At 48.1% G+C, this 23,074-nt stretch overlaps 1 protein-coding gene across 1 annotated transcript in view; it reads left to right on the top strand.

Annotated features, from left to right (window-relative positions):
- Positions 1 to 23,074, top strand: part of C4_1HXorf65 (chromosome 4_1 CXorf65 homolog) — a 180,734-nt gene that overhangs the window by 5,282 nt on the left and 152,378 nt on the right. The window lies entirely within an intron of this gene.

The raw sequence follows: 23,074 nt of genomic DNA, 5'->3' as shown, positions 1-23,074 counted from the left end.
ATGTCCGTGTGTTGAATACTACATTTACATCAAGAGATGGACTGTCAGGGCCCAGGTTTGTTTGTGAATCTACGTCACGCAGCTGGGAGGCCAGAGCAATTGAACCCGCTCAATCGTCGTGGTTTAACACCTGCCTGGAGGTTTGTGGCTTCTCCAGTAGCAGCAGTGTCAATGGCCCAACCCCAGTACCTTTGTCGATGAAAAGGCTTTCATAGTATGAGACCTCATGAATGGGCAACAGTTAAAAGGACAGAAGACTTTGGAATTCAAGAAGGGAGGTGTGTGCCTGGAAAGGTTGACTAACTGGCTTGGGTGCAAATTCGGGACAGTGAGTGTAAAAATTCAGGACAAAGGGTAAAAATTCAGGACAGGAGGTCAAAATTCAGAACAAAAGGTACGTTTTACAGACACATCAGAGGAGGTTGCACAATAGTATTTAAGTGAGTAAATAGACAACCACTTAAGTACTAGTCAAAATAAGTTTATATTACGTTGAGACAATCATGCACTTCATGGTTTTTCAGTATGCGCGCAGCTTTGAGCAAATGTGCAGGTCTTCTTGTGGTACCAAAACCACTCCCCACCTTTCCAGCCTCCAGGGAAATGCCCTATGCCCGGTCCCGCCAGTCTGGCTTGCTACCACCCTCCAATGGCACCCCTCATCTTCATGTAGACCCTCTCTCATGTGTATTTAATTTCTTTTATAGTGCTACTCATTCCAAGTATGAAGGGCGGGGTGTCGGACTGCGTTACATAACACACACAGTAGTGGTCGGTGGTGGGAGTGCTGATGGGCGGGGGGTAGTAAACTACGGAATACGGCAAAATACAGGTAAGTAAACATATAAATAAACGAAACTAATTTTGTTGCACGCACTGCATCGCCAAATGCAATGCAGTGCGCGCAGCGAAATTCGTTTTATTTATTTATATGTTTACTTACCTGTACTTGGCCATATTCTGTTGTTTACTACCCCCACCCTGCCCCTCCCCTGCCCCATGTTACCGCCTAGCAGAACTCCCACCACCGACCGCTACTGGACACACATATAAAGACAATGACTCATATAAATGTAAAAGACAATATAGGAAATGTACTTAAGATAATGGGGCTTACAAGATGTAATCATACTTTCATCCATCATTCAGTCTTTCACCATTGAATCTGTCCTTCCATCTGTGTGCCCATCCATGTCCATATTCAACCATTCACAGACCTATCCATCACTTATCTTTTCATCCATCATTTCATTCATCCATTCCCCCTTCCACCACTTTACTCATCCATCCATCCACCCTTTCACCCTATCAATCCATACACATATCCATCCACTCTTCCAACCATTCACCCATCCAGCTATTTACCTATCCAGCCATCATTTCACTCACTTATTCATCCACCCAGTCACTTATCCTTCCACCCATTCACCACTTCAGTAATCTGTCTACCCATCCTCCCTTTCTCTCTCCATCCCCTTTCACTTAGCCATGTATCCTTCCATCCATCCATCCATCCATCTACTCATCCACTCATTAATCCATCCATTGAACCCATCACCCATCCATCCTTTCACTCATTTATCCATTCTTTCTCTCACCCATCCACCCTTTCACTCCTTCACTCATCTATCCATCCTTCCATCCATCTACCCACCCTTTCACTCACTCATCCACCCTTTCACTCATCCGTCCATCTATTCACCCTTTTTTTCTCCACATATTTGTATTGGTTTTTCTTTTTGCATCACATATTATCAAGGAGCATTATACATTTTGTACTTTGTAGTCATACAGCATATGTTATTGAGAGTGTAACATTTCTACTCAACACATATAGTTCACTAGGAACATTCAATGATATAAAACCCAGATGTGGGAATGCGAGAATCTGTGATTGATTTTGTTTTTCTTAAAGAAGGAAAAATTTGGAGCAGTACGCTCAACTTAACCCCCCTCCCACCCAAAAGAAGAACATTCCCATTAATTCTAGATTGTAAATGCTTGTCCGTGCGGTCCTTACCGCTGTTTATGAGGATAGGCCGCTGTGGGCTCTATAAGAACAATAGGGGTGGGGGGAGGAGGAAGACAAACGGGTGGGTGGAGGGTAGGGAATGAAGGAGGGGGGATTTAAAGGAATATAGACAAGGAAACAGAAGACAACCACAGTGGCATCATTCCTATTTATGACACTTTACTTACAAATGTATTAACCAATCACATAAGGTGGTGCAGGCCACTTCTGCCCTAATTAACAGAGACATTACTTTTGAATTGTTCCAACAGTTGAAACTAGTCTAGCGATACTGGTTTCTTGCGAAGCCCTCTATACGCCTCCCTTTTGAGAGCTTCTCCTTCTGTTTGGGCCCTTCGCACTACTTCCTCCCTGTAGGAGAGTAGGGTCACCCCAATTTTTGCTTTTTGCTTCACTGGTTTTCGACTTACTGAGGCTGTGGGCCTGCTAATCAGACCCCCAGCCTGCTGTTCTCTCTCTAAATTTGTAATACATGTGCTATAGGTAGATACCACAATTGGAAATGGACTCCTTGTCAGCCCCTGTACCCTGCACTATAGGTGCTCAGGGCATAGGTGCCACCAAGGCCTACCAGGGGCTGAAGCATAGCTTTTGCCACCCCTGGCTGGTTCTTAAATTGACACAACTGGCTGATCACTCAGCTGGGGCAAGTGGGTGTAATCACCCCTTGCTTAGATATAGTATACCTATATCTAAACCTATATCTGGACACATATAAACCTGTGAGCCACTCCTATGGAAGGCCTTATCAATCCTGGAGGCAGAGTGCGTGGTTTAATGTGAGATGGAGCTCTAGCATGAGCTGAGCCTGTCTGCAGCTGTCGGGAACAACTCCCTAAGCTGTTCCGGGATACTGCCATACCATATACTATTAAGTGCCTTATAATCCTCGCGGTTATATAGCAACTTTGGTTTGGCTTTATCAAAACATGTCGTGTAAGGTGTCATACGAATTGGAATACTACCCCCTTGCCAGTTCTGGCGACGGGGGTAGCATTCCACCCCTCAAGAGGGAGAAGACATGTTACTTTACTGAAACGCGGTTGATTTTAAAAGAGCCTCAGATCGACAAAATGGATGCCTCTGCCACAGACACGGGTCTGGCCTCCTGCTGCTGACCGAAACTCAGCAGATGGTGGCCTGGACAAAGGGTTTCCTGTCGCAGGACGGTGTTACACCAGTCAAGACCAGCCCATTGCTTTTATTAGCAGAAGGCTGACCCCCAGGGAGAAACGTTGGTAAGCTATTGAGAGGGAGGCCTTTGCTGTGGTTTGGGCCCTGAAGAAGTAGAGGCCATACTTGTTTGGAACTCACTTCCAAATTCAGACAGACCATAAGCCCCTCTTGTGGCTAAATCAGATGAAGGGTGAAAATCCCAAACTGCTTAGGTGGTCCATTTCCCTACAGGGGATGGACTTTACAGTGGAGCACCGCCCAGGGACTGACCATGGTAATGCAGATGGTCTCTCCAGGTACTTCCACTTAGAACATGAAGACTTATCTGGTCAAGGTTAAGTTTAATGTCCCTGCGTTTGGGGTGGGGGGGTTGTGTAGGAGAGTAGTGTCTGCTATCCTATGGTCACCCCAATTTTTGCTTTTTGCTTCACTGGTTTTCGACTTACTGAGGCTGTGGGCCTGCTAATCAGACCCCCAGCCTGCTGTTCTCTCTCTAAATTCGTAATACATGTGCTATAGGTACATACCACAATTGGAAATGGACTCCTTGTCAGCCCCTGTACCCTGCACTATAGGTGGTCAGGGCATAGGTGCCACCAAGGCCTACCAGGGGCTGAAGCATAGCTTTTGCCACCCCTGGCTGGTTCTTAAATTGACACAACTGGCTGATCACTCAGCTGGGGCAAGTGGGTGTAATCACCCCTTGCTTAGATATAGTATTCCTATATCTAAATCTATATCTGGACACATATAAACCTGTGAGCCACTCCTATGGAAGGCCTTATCAATCCTGGAGGCAGAGTGCGTGGTTTAATGTGAGATGGAGCTCTAGCATGAGCTGAGCCTGTCTGCAGCTGTCGGGAACAACTCCCTAAGCTGTTCCGGGATACTGCCATACCATATACTATTAAGTGCCTTATAATCCTCGCGGTTATATAGCAACTTTGGTTTGGCTTTATCAAAACATGTTGTGTAAGGTGTCATAGGAATTGGAATACTACCCCCTCGCCAGTTCTGGCGACGGGGGTAGCATTCCACCCCTCTAGAGGGAGAGGACATGTTACTTTACTGAAACGCGGTTGATTTTAAAAGAGCCTCAGATCCACAAAATGAATGCCTCTGCCAAAGACACGGGTCTGGCCTCCTGCTGCTGACCGAAACTCAGCAGATGGTGGCCTGGACAAAGGGTTTCCTGTCGCAGGGCGGTGTTACACCACCCCAGACAGGAGATAGTGGATTGTAGCAGGGAGGTTTGAAAGAAACCAGACACTGCCTGGGGAGCACAAGGCTGCCCCTTGCATAATCCGGCCAAACCTGTTCTGGGGCACACCAGCCCCAGTCCCAGCGCGGCCTGGAACAAAGGAAAGGGGTGTATCCACCCCCTTCCTGGGTCCCACCCATAGGAGGGGACCTAGCAGGTAATCCAGCCCCCTAGATTGGTATAAGAATGGGAGCAGTGCCAAAGCACTCAGATTATCCTGACAAAACATTTGAAACGAAACTCTGGACCCTTCGACATCCTACTCAACGTAGAAGACTGAAGAATCTCCCTTGTGGTCAAGGAGTGACCACCCTGTGCAACCAGGCACCATCCAGCACCTCGACCCTTGCTTTGTTGCAGTTCCCGCCGGAACTCGAGCGACAGAGATCAACGAGATCAAGCTTGCCTGCCTTCCTCCAGCCCGATCCACAGTACCTGCAGAGCTGAGACCCGTGGAGGTGACCGGAAGCGTGGGGCACGCCATCTTGAAAAGGCCACGAGACGCTGACCGTGCAGCCCACGAGTGACCCTCGAAGCTGTACACTGGGGTTTGAGAAGCCCCAACCCTGAGCTGCTCTTGCACCGAAGCTCACCCCTCCACACTCGACGAGTGCTGCGTGGGGCCCTTCTGCTTGTGTTGGCTCGACGCGTTGGCCCGGTCACTTGCCAGCTGGCTTGTGGCCCCTGTGCCGACGAAAACCTTAAACCAACCTGCTTTTCTGATTGCTCCAGATTTGCACCAGCTCCTGTGAAAAGGAGCCCCCGCTCTGACCCTCCTGGTCCGAGTGAGAAGCAATCTCCCAGTTCCGCGTGGATTGCTTTTGCCAAGTGTTGTTTGCTCCAATCTTGAAGCCGACAGCGCTGACGGCGAGAACCTGCGTGGGACAGATCGTTACCTGCTCCTGGACGTCGCAGATGCCCCAGAGCCCACGTGACAGCGGAGAGAAGCTCCTCGACAACCATCTGATTGCGCCCGACATTGCCTGGTTCCGTCCTGGTTCCACCCTGGTCACTGCTGAGTGACCCAGACTCTGTCCCCTCTGCTTTCAGATACTTCTCAACTTCGATCCACCCTTGGATCAGACCGGACACTTCTGCTTCCCATCGCCTGCAGCATCTTCAGCTCCAAGCACCAAGACCCAACACCACTTCGACCCTGTGCACCCGCTTCCTGTGGGTGAGGTAACACTGCAACGCTGGTGTTCCCACACTGGTACACACCTCTAGGGTCTGTGTCTTAAGTTTTGTTCCTCTAGGTTCAGCGGAAGTATCTTTAAACTCTCATTGTGTAACTTTTACGCACCATTGACATTGCATTGGTGCAAGCCGCACTTTACGTGCTGCACCCGAATCCCGCGGGCTTTCCCCGACTTCAGCATTGCTAGTCCAGACTGTTCCCAGCGATTCCCTAGGCCCTAGGCCTAACCACTGTTCGATTGGTATCTCTTATACCACTTTTTTAATATATGGTTTGAGTGGCCACCCGCCCTCATCCATAATTGTGCAACTTTGTATGTTATACTGTGCTTTTGATTTAACGCTTGTGCCCCTTTGCTCATAAAGAGTACTGGGGATTAATTTAGAAATAAATACATATATTTTTATAATATATACTTGTGTGGTGTCCTTTCATTTGATATTACAGGACTGTGATTGGTAAAACAGCTCGCTTAACATGACCTCTTGAGTTAAGCCTTTAAGGCTGCTTAGTCTATGCTACCCTTAAGATAGCTTGTCTAATAAGGTTAACTTACAACCAGACACCATAAGGATTTGTTTGGACTGATACAAGGTTGTTCCAGAATTGGAAACATCATATATCAGGCCAACTTCTCACACTCCCCCGATATCTTTTTCTCTGAGACCATGAGACTTCCATAGCTGCATAAGCAGTCTTTTAGCCAGTAATAAAGAGAGGTCTGTGAACCGGCGCAACACTTTTGCTTTCCGTGGTAGGGGGGATAGTCCTAGCAAACATGTTTCTACTGTTGTCCACTTGGGTCGTTCAACTCGTTGAGTTACACTATCAGTAACCTCTCACCTTTTAATGCCGAACAGGATCATAACATATGATGCCACTACTATCCAGTGCCACAGTGCAAGTGCTCCCTGTAAATTGATGTATGGATTAGTGATTCCATGATTGGATGTTTGGTTTACTTGTCTGACCCTAGTACAGTGCACTGAGTGTGCCCAGGGAGCGTAATCCAAATGCTGCTGGTGGGCCTGCAACACTGGTGTGCCACCCAAGAAGCAGCCTTGTAAAATGTGTCTAAGGTCTGCCATTGCTGAGCATGCGTGCAGTCAGGTACTGTCATGCTGACTGGGCAAGTGCACTCACTTGCCAGTCCCTACACCTCCCCTTTTCTTCATATCAGTCACCCTTATGGTAGGCCCAAGGGCAGGGTGCATTGCAAGTATAAGGTAGGACAAACCCTGATGTGTATGGCATGTCCTAATAGTGAATTACAGCCATTTTCGTTTTTCACTATTGCAAGGCTACCTGTTCTTCATAGGCCAGAATGGGCTGTTAGATTATTATATATTTTTAATCCTAACTGTCTCAGAGAACATGGTAGAAATTCAAGTTTAGTATGCCTGAACTCAGAATGATAACATACATCTTTTAGTGAAGTTGGTTTTAATATTCTGTGTTTGCAAATACCACTTTTAGAAAGTAGGTATTTGCTTGCCTAACCTTTCAAGTCTGCCTCTGCTAGGTTGTGTATTCCTTTGTCTGGTTTTGTGAGTGACAAAGCTGGGGGATTCCAAGAGACAGGTTGAGTCAGCCGAGTGGTGACTAGAGAGATCTGCATCTAGATTGAAGGGAGGAGCTGCACTTGGACCTTGAATAGGGCTGTGCCTGCCTTCCACAATGCTGGCTCCATCCCCTGGGGAGCGGCTGATGTCTCTTCCCTGCACACTGAAAGAAGAGAAGGAGTCATGTAAACAAAGTGCTCCAGGACTGTACTTGCCTTCCACAATGCTGGCTCCACCTCCTGTGGGGCGTCTGATATGCCTGCCCTGCACTGTGAAAGGAAAGGAAAAGTCTGGTAAACAGAGTGCTTCAGAACTGGTTTGGACTGGGCAAAGGCCACTCTCCCCTCAGAGAACAGAGGATGTTGGGGTATAAATATTGGGACCCTGATCCCATGAAATTAGATCACTTTGGACTGCAAGAGGAAACCTTTGCTGAGGAGACTAACTTGAAGAAACTGAAGAGAGACTATCCCTAAGCTGAAGTGCTGCTTGGGGGACTGGCCTGCAGTGGTTGCCTGACTGCAAAAGAAAGGAGAATGAACTTTGTGTGCTTTACTTTCAACTTGTGAAGGATCTCCAAGGGCTTGGAAAAGAGCTTGCTTCCTGATGAAGTCTCAGGGACAGCAGACTTCACCCGCCAGCTTCCTAAAAGTCTTCCTGAAGTGCCTGCAGCTGTGCTGGACTTTGTGGGGGATTTGCGTTTCGCAAGGAGATGGAAGCTCGACTCAAGATCGAGAAGCATGTCGCACAACCGCCGCTGCCGCTTCACAATACGAAGCGCCCGCATCACCGGAGAAAAGAATCAACGTTGCCGCAGATGCCGACGCATCACTAGGAAGCGTGACGCAAGAGAGAAGGACCGAAGTTGCCGCAGATATTGCCGCATCTCTGAGAAGCGTGTCTCCAGGGCTTGTTGCGGCTCATCCCCAGAGAAGAGGATCGACGGCACCGCATCTCTGTGTGCCATGCGTACAACCTACTGCTCTGGCATATATCAGCCACCCCTCTAGCTGGTTGCACTACACCAGTGGTGAGAGTACAGGTGCATACGCCCTGTACCCCTACAGTGTCTAAGTCCATTGTTAGATATTGCAAGTGCAGTGCTGCCATTAAGAGTATATGGTGCTGGGAGTTTGTCATTACGAACTCAACAGCACCATAATGGCTCCACTGAAAACTGAGAAGTTTGGAATCAAACTTCTCAGCACATTAAACCCACACTGATGCAGTGTGGGATTTAATGAAAATGCACACAGAGGGGATCTTAGAGATACCCCATGAAAACTAACCTACCACTAGTGTCCAGGCTGAGTGGCTGCTAAGGCTGCCACCACCAGACATGTTTCTTCATCCCTGGGTCAAGAGCTGCTGCTCTCTGGGGCCTGAAACAATGCACATCCTGGGATGAGGTGCCAAGCCTTCTCCGCCAGGATGGGCCTGGTTCACGAGGGGGAAGCTTTAAAGGCTTGCCGCCCCTGTGAGCTTCCCCAGGCCACTTGCTGCTCCCAGCAACTGGTCCCCACTGGTTCTGCGGGAAAAGCAAGTGAGGAAAAGAGGTGTGTCCACCTCTGCCAACTCCACCCCTCAGGTGGGGAAGGTGAGGTGAAGCACAACTCTCAGTCCCTGCCATCTTACAGATGGAAGGACTCAGCCAACCAGGGATAGGCTCCTGCCCCCCTCCCACTGGAAGGTGGCATAGTAGGGGTGTACCCACCCAAGGGAAGGGACCCATTTGTCTCTGCCTTTTACCTACCTGTAAAGCCCCTACATCTAGTATTTAGGGGCACTCCTGAACCTTGCTTCCTCAGACAAGAAGAAACTACAAGAAGAAGAACGACCGGACAGCCATGCAGCAGCTAACAAGAGGAAGACACCCACTTACTTAGCCTCAGCCCTACTGTCCTGTGTCTACCTTGAACCTGCTTCTGCAAAATCCCGGTGTGTCCTGCAGCCAGCAACCTCAAAAACCCCAGAGGACCTACCTGCCTTCAAAAACAAAGACTCTGTCTCCCGTGAACACCGGATTTGTTCATCTGCAACCACTGGCCCCGTCCGGAAAGCGCAAATACACACCGCTCTGTACCAGCCGTCCACGGCCCGAGCTTGAGTGGATAAACACCACGAGGTGGTCCCCCCGGCAACCCTCACCTGAGATCTGTGGACCCCTGACCTGCCTCAAGCCTCCTGGCAACGCCTGCAACCTCAAACCGGAAGGTCCCTCCAACCGCGACCAGGAGCTGGTAAGAAGATCTGACCCCAAAAGGCACCCCTGCACCCGACTCCCCACGGCATTGGGTGGCCAAACCGACAGTGCCTAAACAACTCTTAACCTCCCAACTTACCTCTCCAAGTGGTGGTGTGAAAATTTGGCAGAGACTGCTGCTAGCATTTAGCTGAAGCCATCTTGTTTCCGGCAGCCATCTTGTTGACCATGTGCTAGCCATATGCTCTTTCCTTCTTCGCTGTTGCTTGCCCTAGTGCTTTGCTCAAGAACTGGCTATACTTAGCCCCTGCTACTCTGCACATGCTCAGAAGAGTCTGTAGCTGCCCATGCACCTGCTCTAGTTCATTACTGTCAGGCTGTTTTAACTGAGGTTGGCAATCCATGACTCCTCCTTCTTTGTTGACTGTGCATTCTCTGTATGACCATATATGTGTGTGTAACTCATCCTATGTGAACTTGTACTGCCTCCTTTAGAGCTCCTATGTGGGTATAAAAGACCCATGGTTCTTCTACTCCTTGTGCAACTTCATACACTGCCAAAGGGTGTTGTGTGAATGTAGTTCCACCTCATGAGGTTTAATAAATTGTTTTCTTGACATTTCAGTTTCCGTGCCAACTTCTATTTGCTGGTCTGAGGACTTGTGTGCAGAGAAGTGTGAACCCCTAGCACCGATAGGTCTTGCTGAGGTCTACTTCTACAGTGGTTGCACCCAGAAGTCCTACGTCTTCAGGCCTGCAGTGCTTTTCCCAACTGGTGGTTCCCCATTGAAAACAACAGGGCACCCGACGTCGAAACAGCACCCTGCACCGGTCCGCCCTAGTGCCACTGAGGGTGCACCTTTGGTGCTACGTTATTTCCACATTTGTCCTGAGCTAAAGTCCAGGAGCTTTGCTCCCACAGCCGAGTGGCCTGCTAGCCAGCAGCCACCAACTGGAGGCCCACTATCCCCCGTGGGATAACATTGGGCCTTAGCACTTTGCACCCGGCCGCCCTTGTGCCGCTGAGGGTGGAGTTGAATTGTATGAAAACCTGAAAAATAACAATTGTGCAAAACTTAACTGACTTGACTCACCTTTTCTCTAGGAAATGTCCCAGTGTGATATCTAGGCATATCACAGAGTACAAAAAGTTATCTAAAAAGTACCTTTAAATTTTACTGCAAAATCAATCCAAAGTATATGTACAGCATTCCACAGTATTGCATTACCAGTAATTCAAACTGTAACCATTTCAAATAACAGTTACAGCTGCATTTCAAACTGCATATTTTGTGCAAAGTATTTATCAACTTACCTGTGCCAGGCGTGTTTGATTCTAGGAAATAAAATAACTAAAAGAATATTTTTATACAAAACCAATTGGTCTGAAGTTCGGTCTTTGAGTTTGTGAATTCATTTGCTGATGGAGTGTGTACAACAAATGCTTAACACTGTCATCTGATACTGCCTTACTACTCAACCACACTACCACAAACAGAGAATGAGGTGCTATATACTTTACCTCTGCCTACCTTTTGGGTTCCACTGGACTCTGTGCAGTAAACATCGTTTACAACACGGTGTTTATACCGCAGTGCCTTTACAACAATGCCATTACAACTCAAGTCGTTACTACGACTTGCGCTGGATGGCGCTGTTGGACAAGGAATGTTGTAATTTTATATTCCAACACCTTCCCTACTGTTACGTGGACTGGTGTTGGAATATAAAATTATAATATTCCAAAATCCGCGCCTTCCAACGCAAGTCATTGTAACGACTTGCGTTGTAATGCCCGCGTTGTCAAGTACCGCGATCTAAAAGATCACGTTGTAGTGACTTACATCCCTCTGTGCACACTATATCTCACTTTGGTATAGTATATACAGAGCCAGCTTCCGACAGATGACATAGGAGCTACTGCCTCCAGGCCTGAATTTCACGGTATCCCCGTCTCGTTTCCTCAGTTTGGCTTCCCATTTTATGGCAAATGTTGCTCACTTTTGGCAGAGCCGTGTGAGAGGGAGAGCGCTTTCTGTCCTGGTTCTAAAGCTGTGGGGCCACCTTCCACTCTCTCCTTGCCGAATGGCAAACTTTGCCTCTTTTTGTCAAGCTTTGAGCACTGCCCTTTTCCACTAGCCCAGTTCTTTTTTCACTCAGCTTAAGTAGATCAGCCCTAGTGCCAAGAAGCCCCTGGGTGAGTTGGCACTAATAAATACCTCTGTCATTCATTAGAAAAAGACGAGAGACTCAAGCGCTCATATAGTTAGCCAGGACCCTAACCCTTCTTCCCTAGGTTAACATTGGCCATGGATCCACTTGTCATGTGTATTGTAGTGCTACAATGCAGAAGCGCTATTACAGTATTTGGGAGCATATCTCACCCAGAGCAGATACTAGGATCTCCTACGTATTTTTGTGTCCCACTCCCCAATATGTAAATGAAGTACTTTTTCTTTGATTGGGCAGTGGGCTGGGAGTGTAATTCCTTGTGCCAGAGTATTTCTGACTTTCAAACTCTCTACCTTCTTTTGGAAGAATCCTGGGGTGCATGCTTCCACTCTTCAGAAAAGTCAGGGAGTAGCTTGGTTCTCTGGGTCGAGTGCAATGGTACATGTGGAAGGAAAGTCACAGAATGATGAGAGTTCATTTCTTTATTGAGTTTTTCGCATTACTGTAGCAAGAGATGCTCAATAAAAATGCACAGACCAGTCGCCATGCAGGGTGAGGAAATCCACAAATTAAAATGATGATCCAAAATTCAACAGTAGACATGTCTTCTTTAAAGTAATTACGAATTGGCAACTAAAAAGGGGAAAAAGAATAACACAACAAACAAGTAAGAAAAGGAAACACGCACCCGCAGTGGGGAGGAAAGATGTTAGGGGTTAACACCCGCATGTTAATAGATGTCGCTCCACTGCTTTAGGGGCTGCTAAATTGGTGATTCTGAGTCTCTGGAAGTCGACTCTGATACCCACTCTACAGACCTGGTTGAATAACATGTATGGTAGGGCATGCTTGGAGCACCTTATTTATAAGCTAAATGACAATTGCAGATATTTGAAGATGTTTGGGGCTCTTTTCTTAATGATTGAAGTGTTGAGCTCAACTATTCATTTGGGGCCAGATGTAGGAAAATTTAATTTAGCGACTCCTTAATAGCGATTTTTTCCGAATCGCTATTAAAGACCAGCTAAATTGAATGTAGGTAGGAATTACAAAAATATTTGCAAATATTCCTTAATTACGAATCGCAAATTGAGATTCGCAATCAAGGAATACCATCCCATTCATTCATATGGGCCAAGAGGCCCATAGGAATGAATAGGATTGGCGCCCGCAATTTGCGAGTAACCAAGAGGCACTCGCAAATCCCGGACGCAATTTCAAGGGTGCAAGGGTTCCAAAAGGACACCCTGTTGCACCCCTGAAATGTGCATGTGTGCACATGTGGCACACATACATGCCCTAAGGGCATGAATGTGTGCCACATGGCACTTTTAAAAAAGCAAAAAAGTGCTTTTTTAAAGGAAATTGCTATAATGGTAATTAGCGATTCCTTAAGGCTAAAGCGCACTTTCTTTTGTGCTACTTACATTGCATTTAAGGAATCGCAATTTCCGATTCCTTAAATGCAATCGCAAAGTAAGTAATCGCAATTTTTGCGATTGCTTATTTTGCGAGTTAGTTTAATATCACCTACATTGCTCAGAGCCAAATTGCGATCGCAAAGGCTGAAATTCTGCGAATTTTGGCGTTCGCGGTCGCTATTTGGCATCCTACATCTAGCCCTTAGAGTGTTAACGGTGAACACAACCTATTTAATATTTTATACAGACCCCTATACTCCATTCCCTTGCCCCTTCCTCTTGAGGATTTCTAGTCTTCGACCCCCTATTCTTGAATCTGTTGTTTTGTATTGAAAGAAGAAGTGGACAGAGGGCCATCTTATCTTATTTCTTCCAATTGGGTGTCACAGGAAGATGCATAGGATTGGATTCAAGTTACCTACTCATCCCTTGGACAGTCACTCTGATAGAAGATAACTAATGAAAACTCTCCTCATGGCAGAAACTATTGTCCATTCATCATTTCAGTAGGTCAGAGAGGAGCCTTCAGGGCAGGAAGTTTACCCATGGTCCTCTTGTGCTACATTGTACCAGAAGATTGACAGGTGACATCACAAAGCTTGGGAGACACCAAGATCCTAGGACTGGCTTCAGCCTGGCTACCTCAACAGAGGATAAAGCGAGTCGCCGATAGAAAGTTACGCTAACGGAACATGTTCATTGTGATACAGCACGGAGGTGAGTCCACCACACCAGACACTAGAATCCACTAGAGTCTGCTTCCATTGGCCGAGAGTTGAACAGGCCTAAGGGAGTGCTTTGTCGGCATCCAGAAGATGCGGCCACAGATGGTATGGCCTAAGTGTAGCCTATATAGAAATGAATAGGTGTTCCTACAGGCTGGTCCCTTTTAAAATTTGGTGTAGCCCGAGTTTAGTTGGACCTGTGAGTGCTTCTGCTGCAGCTCTAGGGCCTGTGAGGGGCAGTGGTCTGCCATTAACTCCGTACTTTCCACAGATTAGTCCATCGCTCTATGTGAATGCTCTTATATCCTGTCTGAGGAGGTAAGTGAAGGCCTCGCCAAGAGTCAGTAGGTGCCCTACTTGTACCGTTGCATTGGTGAATCAATCAGTCAATCAATCAATCAATCAGTATTTGTAAAGCGCTGCTTATCACCCTCGAGGGTATCAAGGCGCTGGGTTGCTGAGCTCAGTCGTAGAGCCAGGTCTTGAGTCTCTTCCTGAAGTCTGTCAGCAAGAGGGATGGTTGAAGGTGTGGGGGGTGTTCCAGTTCTTGGCGGTGGGTGGGAGAAGGAACGGCCTCTGCTGTAGCTACGGTGGATGCGCAGCAAGAGGGCGAGGGAGGCGGAGCGGAGGTCTCTGGATTGTTGGTAGAAGTTCAGACGGTGGTTCATGTATGTTGGTCTTTGGTTGTGGGGGGCTTTGAAGGCATGTGTCATTATCTTGAATTTGCATCTTTCTGGACGGGGAGTCCGTGGAGGTTTCTAAGGTGGGGGGGTGATGTGGATCTGTTTTGTTGAGCATCAGTCTAGCCGCTGAGTTTTGTATCGTCTGGAGTCTTCTCATGCATTGAGTGGTGACTCCTGCATGCAGTGTGTTGCCGTAGTCCAGCCAGTTGGTGATGAAGGCTTGTGTGACCTTTGTGTTTATGTGTATAAGTCACAGTGTGCTACGGAAGACGCTGCCTACCCGGGGTTACGGCAGAGGGCGATGGAGCAACAATTGACTGATGAGCAGTCAACGTGGCTATGAACTATCAACACCACCAGGTCACGCCATTTTAACTCAAGCCTACAATAACTGCAGGACCCGTTATCAATGGGATGCCCTATTGGGATGGGACTCTTATTCCAATGGGACATCCTATTCACAGTTGTAGAAGAACTGAATTCACAAACTCCGGTGTGGGCTTTGCGATGGGAATAGACTCACAGAGACAGGTACTGTGGACAACGCAGGCTTTAATCTTAGAAGACGTCTGCGATGTATCAGTTTGCGATAGTAGGGAAGGGGTATTTCAGCTGCAGCCTCTGTGGCGGAACACCGCTCCGTGCGTCTTTCCGATCCAGTTCCTCTTCTTTCCCAAGGGCTTCTGGGACTAGTAGTCCGGTCCTCTGCTCTGGCGAATTCCAGCTCGGAAAAAGAGATATGGGGCAGGTTTTAGTCCTAGCGTATATATATATATACAGTGAGTAGGGAGGGGAGTAGGGGATTGAGGGTCACACGTGCAGAAACACACCACAAAGCCCTCGGTACCGGTACAGTGCAGATAAGGGGGGGGGGGGGGGTAGTGCAGAGGATGCCGTGTGAGTTTTCAGGGTGGTTTGTTCCACCTACGTCCAACCCAACCAGCAAAGCGAGATTGTACCTGTGCAAGCCACACTTCCCTTAAAGTGTGGCTGGGCGAAGCGCCTTCCTGTTGACCTCCTGGCTTGCTGCTGTAGTCATCGTCTCACTCCCGGCTCGCCTCCAGCCGCCTCCTCCTCCTCGATGTTCCGGGCTCCTCAGCCGTCACTGCTCTGTGCTTCAGTTTCTCCTCCGGCTTTCCACAGCTCCTCAGCTCCCGTACTTCTCTCCGCTCCGTCGCTCTTTTCCACGTCTCTCCAACCGCCTACTCCTCCGGGTGATGAACACACCTGGGTGTGTTCAGGGCTGGGTTTTACCTCTGAGTCCTGGGCAGGGTTCGGATCGAGTTCAGCCCACTTAAAGAAGCAGTGTTCCTCAGACCCGAGTCCGGGCGGAGCATCCTCGTTTCTACTCCAGTTTTCCTGTTGCTGTTTAGAAAGGGGCGACAGTAACAGGACGTCGTTCAGAGGGGGTGGCTGACCGGTAAACTGCATAAAGTTGTCCGGGTCCCCCGCGTCACACACCTCCCCCTAGGATTCTCCCGATCGGGGAGAGGGAATCGGGACAAGTAATCGGCACTGACATTGTCTTTCCCTTTTCTCTGACATACCTGAAAGGAGAATGGCTGGAGGGAAAAGAACCAGCGCATAACCCTCGGATTGTTGGATATATTGCGGCTCATCCACTGCAATGGGGCATGATCTGTGTAGAGGGTGAATGGGTGTCCCTCCAGGTAATAGCGCAGTTTGTCAACGGCCCACTTAATGGCGAGACACTCTTTGTCTATTGTCGGGTACCTCACCTCTCTTGGGAACAGTTTGCGGCTTATGTATAGGATGGGGTGTTCAACTCCTGCATCAGTCTTTTGGGATAGTACCGCCCCTATTCCAAAGTCGGAGGCATCAGTGTGTAGTATAAATGGTCTGGAGAAGTCGGGGGAGGACAACACGGGGCTGGTTGTGATAACCTTTTTCAGTGTTTTGAATGCCCACCACATCTCAGGGGTGGGCTTCTGGTAGTCCGGGGCTGGCGACTGTTTCTTTAATGTGTCTGTAAGGGGGGCAGCGATGTCTGAAAACGATGGTATGAAGCGGCGGTAATAGCCGACTAATCCCAAGAACGCCCTCATCTCTTTAGGGGTTTTGGTAAAAGGTGTGTCGGCTATGGCTCTGACCTTTTCGATCTGCGGTTCTATAACTCCGTGTCCAAGCATGTATCCCAGATACTTTACTTTCTGGTACCCTATGCGGGACTTCTTGGAGTTTACGTGGAGCTCAGCTTTCTCCAGTTGTCGTAGGATGGTTTGGAGGTGTTGAAGGTGGGTCTCCCAGGAAGGGCTGAATATTATGATGTCATCCAGATATGCTGAGCTGAAGCTTTGATGTTCTCTTAGTACTTCATTCATCAACCTCTGGAAAGTGGCTGGCGCTCCATGTAACCCGAAGGGTAGTACATTGAATTCGTAGAGTCCGTCTGGGGTGGCGAAAGCGGTCTTCTTTCAGTCTTTTTCTCTTAGGGGAACCTGCCAATATCCCTTGGTCAGGTCTAGGCTGCTGATGTAATGAGCTTTCCCTAGTTTTTCGATCAGCTCGTCAATTCTTGTTATTGGGTAGGCGTCAAAGGAGGACACCGCGTTTAGGGCCCTGAAGTCCATGCAGAACCTGCTACTTCCATCCGGTTTGGGTACCATCACGATCGGTGAGGACCATTCGCTACGTGAGGGGCGGATCACTCCGAGTTTGAGCATTTCCTGGACTTCTTGGCGTGTGGCTTCTCTTTTGGCCGCGGGTATCCTATAGGGTTGTTGCTTAACCGTGGTTCAGACTGGGGTTTCTATTCGGTATTTTGTTAGGTTTGTCTTCCCGGGTACGTTGGAGAATAATCGTGAGAAGGGACGTAGAATCCTCTGTAACCCTTCCTGTTCAGTCTGGTAGAGGTCTTCCTTGATCACAAGCTCATCTAGTGTGGTGTCCTCTTCGGATCCTGTGGGAACGGCCAGATGGTGGCTTATGGGTGGAACACCCAACCATTTCTTCAGCAAGTTTATGCGGAAGATCTGAGTTTTCTTCCCCGAAAGCTGTAGTTTGTAGGTGGTCTTTCCTATGGTTTCTATCACCCGGAAGGGTCCTTGCCATTCATTGTGGAACTTTTTGGTAGTGGATGGTAACAACACAAGTGCCCAATCGTCTACGGCGAGCTGTCTCCATTTTTTTCCCTTGTTGTAGTAGATGCTCTGCTTCTTCTGGCTGTCTTCCAGACGGGAATACACCAGATCCGGTATCTTCCCCAAATTGTTTTTCAAGTTCTGACTGTAGTACAACAATGTCTTTGTTTCCCCTCACTGTTCTGCCTCCCAGACCTCCTTGGTCATCTCCAGAAGGCACCGGGGCTGTCGTCCGTAAACCATTTCAAACGACGAACAGCCTAGACTGCTCTGTTTCTGACCCCTAATTACGTATAGGGCCAAAGGAAGGATTAAGTCCCAGTCATTTCCGTTCACGGTGAGCATTTTCTTTAAGGTCAGCTTCAAGGTTTCGTTGTAACGCTCCACCAGTCCGTCCGTTTGGGGATGATATACGGAGGTCCGGATCTGGTGGAGGTTCAAGAGCTGGCATACTTCTCTCATTACCTGGGACATGAAAGGGGTACCTTGGTCTGTTAGGACCTCTTTGTGAAACCCCACCCTTGAGAATAGCTCCAGGAACTTATCTGCGATGGTCTTGGAGGTTGGTGCCCGTGGCGGAAAAGCCTCTGGGAATCTTCTGGCGTAGTCCACAATGACTAGAGCATACTGGTTCCCTCGTCGTGTTATGGGGAGGGGGCCTATGAGGTCCATGGCCACTCGCTCGAAAGGAGTCCCTATTATAGGAAGGGGTTGAAGGGGTACTCCTGGAGGTCTCTGCGTATTCTTTCGCTGGCAGATATCACAAGTCTGACAATGGGTTTTTATGTCTTTATAGACGCCGGGCCAGTAGAAACTCCGTAGTACGTTCTGGGTAGTTTTCTCGCTGCCTGTATGACCGGCCAACAGATGCGGATGTGCATAAAACATGACCTGTTCTCTGAAACATACTGGTGCTATTAGTTGGAGGGGTTCGTCAGGATTACCCTGCCGGTATAACAGTTCGTCTTTTATCACAAACCGGGGATACTTGGGAGCGGAGTTGTCTTTGTCTGCATGTGCTTGTTCCCAGGCATTAAACAAGGTGGCATAGTTTGATTGTGCGAATTTGAAGCTACGGTCGCCCACCCAAGGGTCAGGGGAGGTTAAGACGGGGACAGGAATGGGCTCTGGGGCTTTCTCCTTCTGTAAGGTCCCTTAGAATAGATCGAGAAAGTGGGGGTTGTCCGTCCCTATGATCAATTCCTCGGGAAGAGTGTCAAGTACCCCAACCTTAACTACTAGGGATTTCCCCTCCCCGAGTTCTAAGGGTATGTAAGCTACTGGGTAACTCTTTATGTCTCCGTGGACGCATTTTATGTATACCACGGTGTCAGGCATTATCTGTTGGGTCTTCACAAAACCCCCCTGCACTACAGACTGCTTGCAACCCGAGTCTAAAAATGCCCTGACCTTGGCCCCATTCACCCATACACTTATGTGAACTGCCCCTCCAAGCTCTGCGGTGTACATGATCACTTTGGGCAAGTATCCAACATCCATTGTCTCCTCCTGGTTCCTTTTCTGGGGCACAATCTAGCGATATGGCCCCATGCACCACAGTCGAAGCACTGTGGTCCTTTGAACACAGGGGCCTCCTTTGTTGTCGATCGGGGTAAGGGAAGGCCAGGGGTTGTTCGTGGCGTCCTTTCCAACCGGAGGACGGGTTTGTTTGCCCTGTCTGCCTCGCCTGGGTGTATACGGGGTTGTGCACGGGCAAAAGTAGAAGCCATCCCCATGGCCTGAGCGGTGGTTAGGTTACAGTGTTGACTTAGCCATTTCTGGGTTGCGTAAGGCAGGGCTTCAAGGTACTGCTCCAAGTGCACCTTGTCCATTATTTCATCCTTGGTGCTCACTGTTGGAGTGAGCCATTTGTCTGCCGCCGTCTTCAATCTAAAGAATAAGGTTTTTGGGTTTTCTCCCGGAGTCCCTCTCCTTGCGAAACCGGACTCGGCACGCCTCTGTATCTAAACCCAAATGGTCCAGTATGATAGCTTTGATTTGGCCATAAAGGGTTTGTCCTGTATTATTAGTCACCTGGTATGCGGCCTGGGCCTCGCCGGTCAGTAGGGGTGCAAGGAAAAACGGCCACTTTTCTACCGGCCACCCACACGCCAGAGCGACCCTCTCGAAGTTGACCAGAAAGGCATTAGGATCCTCTCCGGCTATATATTTTTGTAGGGAGATGCCCGATGGGGTGGGTTGAGACCTTCCGCTATCTCTTGGGGGAATGCTAGGGGTTTCATATATGACTTTCTGCAGTGCTTCAATCTGTGTGGAGACGGTGGTTCGAAACGTCTCCCTGTCGGCTTGGGCGGAAGCAAGTTGCTGCTCCACCACCCAACCTAGTTGCTCTTGGCCTTTAATTAATGCTTGTAGTAGTTCCTCCATCTTTGTGTCCCAGATGGTCATACGCTTGCCCGCATTCTCCACCACTTGTGGGCTTTGCGATCGGAATACACTCACAGAGACAGGTACTGTGGGCAACGCAGGCTTTATTTTTAGAAGACGTCTGCGATGTATCAGTTTGCGATAGTAGGGAAGTGGTATTTCAGCTGCATCCTCTATGGCGGAACGCCGCTCCCTGCGTCTTTCCGATCGAGTTCCTCTTCTTTCCCGAAGGCTTCTGGGACTAGTAGTCCGGTCCTCTGCTCTGGCGCCTTCCAGCTCGGAAAAAGAGATATGGGGCAGGTTTTAGTCCTAGCGTATATATATACAGTGAGTAGGGAGGGGAGTGAGGGTCACACGTGCAGAAACACACCACAAAGCCCTGGGTGCCGGTACAGTGCAGATAAGGGGAGGGGGGGGGGGTAGTGCAGAGGATGCCGTGTGAGTTTTCAGGGTGGTTTGTTCCACCTACGTCCAACCCAACCCGCAAAGCGAGATCGTACCTGTGCAAGCCACACTTCCCTTGAAGTGGGGCTGGGCGAAACGCCTTCCTGTTGGCCTCCTGGCTTGCTGCTGTAGTCGTCGTCTCTCACTCCCGACTCGCCTCCAGCCTCCTCCCCTCCTCGATGATCCGGGCTCCTCCGCTGTCACTGCTCTCTGCTTCAGTTTCTCCTCCGGTTTTCCACAGCTCCTCAGCTCCCGTACTTCTCTCCGCTCCGTCGCTCTTCTCCACGTCTCTCCAACCGCCTACTCCTCCGGGTGATGAACACACCTGGGTGTGTTCAGGGCTGGGTTTTACCTCTGAGTCCTGAGTGGGGTTCGGATTGAGTTCAGCCCACTTAAAGAAGCAGTGTTCTTCAGACCCGAGTCCGGGCGGAGCGTCCTCGTTTCTACTCCAGTTTTCCTGTTGCTGTTTAGAAAGAGGCGACAGTAACAGGACGTCGTTCAGAGGGGGTGGCCGACTGGTAAACTGCATAAAGTTGTCCGGGTCCCCCGCGTCACATCCGGTGAATCATTTAAGTAGTTTATTTCCAGAAGTGAACTCCACCCGATGCGCGATGCGTCTGCTCAATGGTAAACCCCAACGGTGACTGACCACAACGTCAGAGACTTCCTTCGAACAGCCACAACGTGCGCGGGTGATACATTTCAAACAATCACACAGTAAATCATTAAGAATAAGTTTGCGTGCCCATCGCGCGACGCACCGCGCGATGTGCACAAGTTACCTACGACTACACCACCTTCCCCCTTACAACAGCAAATAGAAAGATTACAATGGAATGTACATATTTTCAAAATCTGACAAAACCATCAAACCTCTTAGGAGCTCTGATGGTTCTGCCACGAGAAGACAATGAAACATACCGTGAATTAGAGGAATTATAAGAATGAACATAAGCATTAACAATTTGATTTGCATTAGGACGATTAATAGGAACATCCAACCAATGACTCCAATCAACGTCTTAAACAGGTTCGCACTGTTTGCTCTTAATGATGTCTGCCTGGTGGTGTGAAACTTTTACAAGATGACGTTTATTCCACCAACCCTTCCCATCAACGAATGCAGCACCTTTACTAACTTTAAGGACCTGTAAGGGTTCAAAGAACTTGGACTCCCCTTTTCTAACTCTATCGGGCTTCTTAATCAAAACCCAGTCTCCCACAAAAATATCTACATGAACAGATTTCGTTTTCATGTCAAAATTGTTTTTCATTTGCATGCGCTTGTCATTTACTTTCTTGCGAATAGCGCCCAGATCAATCTTCTAATCCCCAGATAAATCCTGAAGCCAAGAAGGAAACAAATTAGAATGAGAACCTCTGTTTCTTAACAAAGTAAAAGGAGAGATGCCTGTTGTACAGTGTGGGGAAGTGTTATAATGCCACACTTTGTCCCTGATGAAATCGCTCACATTAAGTTTGCATGCTTATGCCATTTGTACGCCCTCCTTAATCACTTTATTTCCCCTTTCTACCAAACCATTAGACGACGGGGAATACAAAGCAACTTTCAGTTGTTTAATGTCCAAATCGCTAAGAAACTTCCTCATTTTATCGGAAATAAAATGTGTGTCTTTATCAGTAACTATTACCCCAGGTGCACCTTCCACATTAAAAACTTTTTTCAAGAATAAGATCGTAGAATCAGAATCAGGTGTTTTAACAAACTCATGATACATCCATTTTGAATAATAGTCGACCAATAAAATAACATACTTGGACTCCTGATCTAGAATCGAATACGGCCCAGAAAAATCAATACCAATTTTTTCCCAAGCCGATTGTGGAAACACAGTTGGGCATAAAGGAACCTTCATAGTATGCCAATGTTTATCAGACACTAGACACTCCGGACAAGAATCAACCAATTTCCTAACTTGCTCATCCAAAGAGGGCCACCAGTATTGTTCCTTGATTCTCATAACGGTCTTGGTAACACCTAAAGGTCCTCTATGAGCCTCGTTAATGATTAAAGGACATAACTTGAACGGAGGGATAAACTTGTCACCTCTACGAACAATTTTATTCTCAACCAAGAGTTCTTCAGAAATTTGAACAAATCTACGTAATTCACCCTCCAAACACTTAGGTTCCGGCCACTGACGTGTTGAATAGTGACTAACTTTTGAAGAACTGGATCACTCTTGTTGGCGGACTTCCAATCACTTTCAGATATAACCGAACCTAGCTCACACACTGCATCCGCCATGGTAACACATTCGATATCTTCAGTAGAGATATCCTCATCATCATCTTTTACCATGGAAAGTCTCGAAAGACAGTCAGCTCGAAAAAAAATTCCACCACTAATATGTTTAACATCAAAATGAAATTCCTGCAACTTAGAAAGCAACCTCATTAACCTTGCTGACATGCAAGATGAATTAACCTTGTTGAAAATATAAATAAGGGGTTTATGGTCGGTAACCAGTTCAAATTTCTGACCCCAAATATACGTCCTGAACGTTTGAACCGCCCAGACACAGGCCAACGCCTCCCTCTTGATGGTACTATACCTAGTCTCAAAACTCTAGAGAGAACGAGAAGCAAAAGCCACAGCACCCAGGCCCGACATACTAGCATCGACTGTTATGACTGAAAGACAATCGTCTATAAAAGCATGAAGAGCTTTGGCAGACACAATCAAC

The sequence above is a fragment of the Lissotriton vulgaris genome, chromosome 4_1 (genome assembly GCF_964263255.1).
Source record: "Lissotriton vulgaris chromosome 4_1, aLisVul1.2, whole genome shotgun sequence".
In the NCBI taxonomy this organism is placed as follows: domain Eukaryota; kingdom Metazoa; phylum Chordata; class Amphibia; order Caudata; family Salamandridae; genus Lissotriton; species Lissotriton vulgaris.
Note: the sequence above shows the minus strand (reverse complement) of the source record. Positions and strands in the feature narration are given on the sequence as shown.